Raw genomic sequence first — 6,306 nt, forward strand, 5'->3', positions numbered from 1 at the left:
CCTGCACCAAACCAGCAACCAAAAGGACTGACGTGAGTACAAAATGTTCATGAAATTACAAAATCACGGATATAAAAAATATTCACACAATTGGAAGACTGTTCGTGTATTTGAAAAATCTTTGCAAATTTTAAATTTATTTACAAACAAATTGAAAAACGTTCATTAAGTTTAGTAATGGTCACGGTGCAAAATTATTCGTAATTTTTTTTGAATATTAGAAAATAAAAAGGAGATGAAAAGGTAAAAAATGGGGGATACAAAGAAAAGGTAAAAAACTTAAAATAACAAACTGAAAAACCAATGAATAAAAACAAGAAAAACCTTCTGGAACCTTCCTATATAAGGTTCTAGAACTTTTACAAAACCAGCTCTTGTACACAAGCTAACCCCCAATTGATGGGACGACCGCTTGACACGTGTTGCACGCTATGGGTGCAGCTATGTCTAGTTTTATGAGAGGAAGTAGCTCGGCTCACCTACTGGGAGTAGGTAGTGGGTCGGCCTAGTAGTCATGTGGGTTCTTCACATTGACGTCACACACATGTTTTGTTTTCTCTTTTTCACTCTTATTTATATTTTATAAAAATACTAAATACACAGAACAAAAAACATAATTTTGTAAAGATTTGAAAACTGATGATCACAAATTTTAAAAATGCTCATGCAGTGTAAAATGATTATCCTCTCAACCTTTAGAAAACATTATACAATTCAAAAATGTTGTGTCATTTTAATAATGTTCACACATTAAAAATATGTATTTGACATCTTTTTAAATGTTATACGATATAGACAATCTATATGTAACTCAAAAAATCTTATCATTCTCAAAAAATGTTTACATTATATTTAGATAAATGTCCATAAGTTTCAAAATAAGTTTTTTATGTTTTATGAAAATAAAATTCAAAATATATTCGCAAGTTTAAAATATATATTATATCATTCAGAAAGATGTTTCAACGTGTGTTTCAAAAACGATCCACCCGTATTATAAAAACAATGACAGAAAACATGTATTTAAAAAAATATTTATCATGCACTTGAACAACATTAAACGTGTATAATATTTTATATGTATACAAAAATGTGCAATGGATATCAAAAAGTAGACAACAAAATATCTAGTTGAACAAATAACAACTATGTGTTTGAAAAAGTTAAACCTGTATAAAAAAACATGATGTATATGAAAAAATATACAATGTGTATGAAAGAGATAGGACAATTAAAAAAGAAAAAACGGAAAAAACAAAACAGAACAACCGGAAAAAACACGTAGAAAACAAATGAAAATCAAATAAAAGTTAAAGAAAAGAAAAAAAACAAAGAAAAAAACAAATGAAAACTAATGCAAAACAGTGAGTAACCGATACATAAAACCGTAGTGAAAAAATAAATTACGTAACAGCTACAGTACCAGGTCGGGCCTGTAGCATTGCTACAGAGGCCAGAGCTACTTCCGTTCATGGATTTTGAAAAGAATTCGCGCGCTTGAATTATTTTTTCACCAACCTGGAAGGAGGTGGCGGATTTAAAATACTCATGAATTTGGAAAACAAATGACGGATTCAGAAAAAGTTATTGAACTTGAAAAAAATGTTCACCAATTTGAAAAATAGTTCCGAGATTCAAAAAAGTTTCCATCTTTATGAATGACTTGAATAAACTTCAATAAAGTTCATTGATCAAAAATTTGAAAAATACTTCTAAGATTCAAAAAGTTTGTATCTGAAAGTTCAGTAAAGTTCATTGATTGAAAATCTTCACGGATTTATTAAATTTCATAGATTTGAATAAACTTTTGTCGTTCGACAAAGTAAATTTGGAAAAAAAATGGATTTGGAAAATGGACCCAAATTTTGAAACAACCATGATTTTGCAATAAAAATTTCACAAAAATGTAAAATATGCTCGCCAATTTTTAAAAAAATATTCAGGATTTTGAGAAAAGAGCTCTGTTTTAAAAATAGTATATGAATTTGGGAAAAGAAATAAAAAATGGAAAAAGGTCATCCAGTTTAAAACAAAATACAAGGATTATAAAAAGTTTATTAATTTGCAAAAAGCTTCACTAATCTAGAAAATTACATAAAGTTTGATATAATTTCCGAAGCTAAGAATTACATAAATTTTCAGAAAATATGAGTTTAAATTGGTTTACAAAAATAATGAACAAAATTATAAGAAGCAAGAAAAACTTACCAACATAAAAAACCCCAAAAAACGAATAAAAGCCGGTAATAAACCACAGAAAAAAGTTGTGAAAGAACACGTACCTTTTCTATTGATGCAACGGGCCCCAATACCATCTTCCCTTCAGTGGCGCGGCGGGCGCTAAATAGGATTCAGGGACTTGCCGGGTTTAATATAATCGCTGCCTCCTATTCCACCCCCAGCACCTCCACTGCATACATGGCCCAACTCACTGGCTCATATCCGGTTTTGGGGAAATTCTTGAACCTTTCCAAACCGGTTATCTTTTTTTTTGGTTATTTTCTTCTTTCCTTTTTCACTCTTATTTTCCATATTTTATTTTACAATTTCATGATCATTTTCTGAAGAACCTTTTTTCCATATCCAATGAATGTTTTTTAAAACTGAAGGTACAACTTTTTTGAGTTGGAATTCTTTTCATCAAATTAAAAAAGTGCTCTTGTTTTCTGTAATTTGCAGAAAAAAATTAATGCATGAACATTTTCAGATTCAGTTTTTTTTTAAATTATAGTACATTACAAAATTTAGAACATTTACTGAATCATGAACTGTTTTGAAACCGTCGCATTTGTTGAGCATTTTCTTTTGTAAATTCGTGAATAAACGTCTTCCAGATTTAAACAAATTTCACAGATATTTTTGAGACAAGAATTTTTTTTATGAATTCACAAACACTTTTTTTGATAATTTGCAACTGTTTCGAAATACTGAATCATTTTTAAAAAGGAAATAAATAAAACAGACAAGAGAAAACAGAAACCAAGAAAAGGGTGTTCCGCCCCGCACATGATCCGGCCCATGAGGTCGCGCGGGTCAGACGGGTGTGTGCTAGAAAATCCTATTTGCCACTCGCTGCGTCAAACAGTCGACCAAAACGCACAACTAGCCAAATGGGCCGGCAGAGTTTACCACAGCTAGCAAGCCGGTTTTCCGAACCCTCTAGAAGGTTCCCTGACCCCCTATTTTTCATTCTTTTACCAGCTTTCTGTGTCTTTTTGTCCCTGTTTTCTTTTTCCCGTTTTTCTGTTTCTGTTCCTTTTTCTTCTTTCTTTTTGTTTCTTTTTTTCGTTTCTTATTTTTGTTTTCTGTTTATTTATCTTCTTTTTTCCTTTTTTTTCAAGGTTATTTATCTTTTAAAAACAAAGATTATGTTAGAAAATTGTTCTTTAAATTTTAGAAAATGTTCTTGCGTGCAAAAGTATTCATATTTCAAAAGATGGACGTTTTTTTAAAAAAATGTCAGAATTCAGAAAAATGTACGAGAATTTCAAAAATGCTCTTGTTTTTAAAAATGTTCTGAACGCTTTTGTTTAAAAAGTTCACATTTTTTCACAAAAAATATTGGGTGCTTCAGAAAATGTTTCCTTTTTCAAAAACAATTCGCTAATTTTCAAAAATGTTCACGTTTCCATTTTTTTTCAGGAGTTTAGAAATTGTTCAATTTCAATATTTTGTTCACAAATTTCAAAAAATGTTCTGGTTTTCGAATTTTGTTCGGAAGTTTCAAAATATTTTTGCGTTTGCAAATTTTGTTTAGAAATTTCGCAAATGGTTCCTGATTTTCAGAAAAAAATTTCAGTTCTAAAATTTAGTTTGCAAATTTTGTGATCGTTTGTGTTTCATAGATCACTTTATTATTTTCAAAAAAAAACATGTTTTGAAATTCTAGAAGTAATTCGGATCTGTGCTATAGGTTAGTTCTTAATGTTTGACACTAGCTCAACTGGTAGTACCATGTTGTGTATAGCATGAGGTCCTGGGTTTGAATACCTGCGAGGGTGTCCTTTTTTTAGCTACAGTGTGCTGTCGTTAGCCATATTAATGGGCCGGCCCGTTGTAGACCCGCCTGTGCGAAACCGTGTCTGTTTGCCGCAGAGAGCGGCATATAGGAGATCTCGTGCGTTTTGCTAAAAAAAAGGAGGTCTCGTGCGTGCTTTCCTGCTTTCTGGTACATAGGTCGCCATATAGGATGTCCGCTCTTTGCGGCAAGTAGTCATCCAATCGCACATGGGCTGTCTACTTGGCCCGGCCAATCGTGGTGCGCAGTGGAGCGAGGGTACAAAAATCGCAAAAAATGGTTCGGATTTCCTGGGATTCGTTCCTGCACGACACGCTGGTGTGCGTTCGAGGAAAGCCAACACGAATGAAGTGCTCTTGCGGCAGATATGCATCATGAAACTAAAAGAACATGGAACTATCGAACTTAAATCTTATGGAAAAAATCACGAGCAAATCTGTAAACTTATGATTTTTTAAATCAACTAAAATCATGAAATCATTTTGCAATTCCTGCACTTTTTCCAGAAATGTGAACATTTTTTATTTTTCAACAAAATCTGAAAACAGACAAAATTTGTTTTTGAAATCACAAACACTTCCAAAATAATTCGAAAGAATATGAAATTCCTGAGAATTACGACTCTTTTTATGAATACGTGCACAAACTATTGAAAAACTGGACATTTTTTTAAAACCATGAACATTGTTTATAAAACATGAACAATTTCTCAAACTTCAAACAAATTTTTTGTAATCCGAACTTTTTTGAAAGCACGATCAAACCATGAAATATTTTGAACATTTTTTTAATTTGTGAAAAAAATTGGAAACTAGAACTTTTTTTGAAACATTTTTTTGTGAAAGCACAAACATTTAGAAAATTTGAGAACAAAATTTGAAATGGAGGATAATTTGAAAATCTCGAACAAGTTTGAAAATGTAAACATCTTTTTTAATACATGAACAATTGTTTTGAAAACCGGAACATTTCTGGAAAGTTTGAACATTTGTGGCGAAATGCAATGTATTATTTAAAATAGATTTTTTTATTAAATGCAGACAAAATTATAATTAATTTTACATTTGTAAAATTCTCAAATGAAAACGAGGAACAAAAAAATAAAAAAGAAACAGAAAAACGATTTTTTTAGAAAAAACAGAAAATACAAAAATAAAAGTAAAAAGAGAGAGAAGAAAAAGAAATAGAAATAAAGAAAATAGAAAACAAAAAAGAAACAGAAGAAAAAGTTTCAGGAACCTCCTAGAAGGTTCCCAAAACCAGAAACAACTGGCTGAGAACCAGCAAGAAGGTTCCCAAAACCGTAATTGTAGAAGCATTTCACGGGCCGGCCCCGATAATTTGACGCAGCGAGCGGCAAATAAGGGTTGCATGTAGGAGCCCCCAAGATAATCAACCGATGCATCAGCGATGGGCCACTCGGCCGCTCAGTTCACTTATTCCATCGGGAGGAGACGTAGTGCGGGCGTTGTATTCGCATAGTCGTGCTGTTAATAGCTAGCAGACGCCTGCATAAACCCCAACAAAGAAAAACAGACACATGAAATCTTGCAAAGTGCCTATGTCAAAATGAAAACCCTTGCAAAGTGTTACTTCCTCCGTAAACTAATATAAGAGTGCTTAGATTATTACTTTAGTTATCTAAACACTTATATTAATTTGTAGAGGGAGTATTTGTTAGTGAACTGTATCTTTTTATGTCCATGAAAGCAGAAAAAAGGGTTTAAATGTCAGCCTAGCTAGTTGATCCTTAAGAAAACCGTTGCTTTTGAGTAGTAGCTTAATTCGGGAAGACACACTAGTTAAACTGCTAATATCTCCTCTTCATTTTAACCCCTTTTTCGTCTAGTCAGTTAGTGTCTCGCAGCACGTCGAGTGTGAGTGGAAATCTGTGGATGTGTGTGTACGGTGAGATGGGATTGATGCATCTATACAAGGATTCTGTTATGGGTGGATAAGAGCAACTTCAATGGGGCGACCCATTTCGTCCGCCCGCGTCCGTTTGGGTCGGCGCGACAAAAGTGGCGGCCTAACGCGCCGACCTAAACTCAAATCGTATCCGCTTAGCGTCCGCGCCGACCCATTTTCGGTCCAAAATTGTACCTGGAATGCGTCGGCGCGGACGCGCCGCGCGTCTCCTCGCCGTCCGCCGCGTCCCCACCTGGCAGCCACCCAACCGCCACCGGTCGTCTTATTTATGATGACCACCGACAGCGGGCCCACGCGTCAGCCAGTGCGCGCGTCCTTTTTTAACCACGCGTGCGGCGGGGTCGTCCTCATCCACTTCT

This window comes from Triticum dicoccoides, chromosome 3B, assembly GCF_002162155.2.
Source record: "Triticum dicoccoides isolate Atlit2015 ecotype Zavitan chromosome 3B, WEW_v2.0, whole genome shotgun sequence".
In the NCBI taxonomy this organism is placed as follows: domain Eukaryota; kingdom Viridiplantae; phylum Streptophyta; class Magnoliopsida; order Poales; family Poaceae; genus Triticum; species Triticum dicoccoides.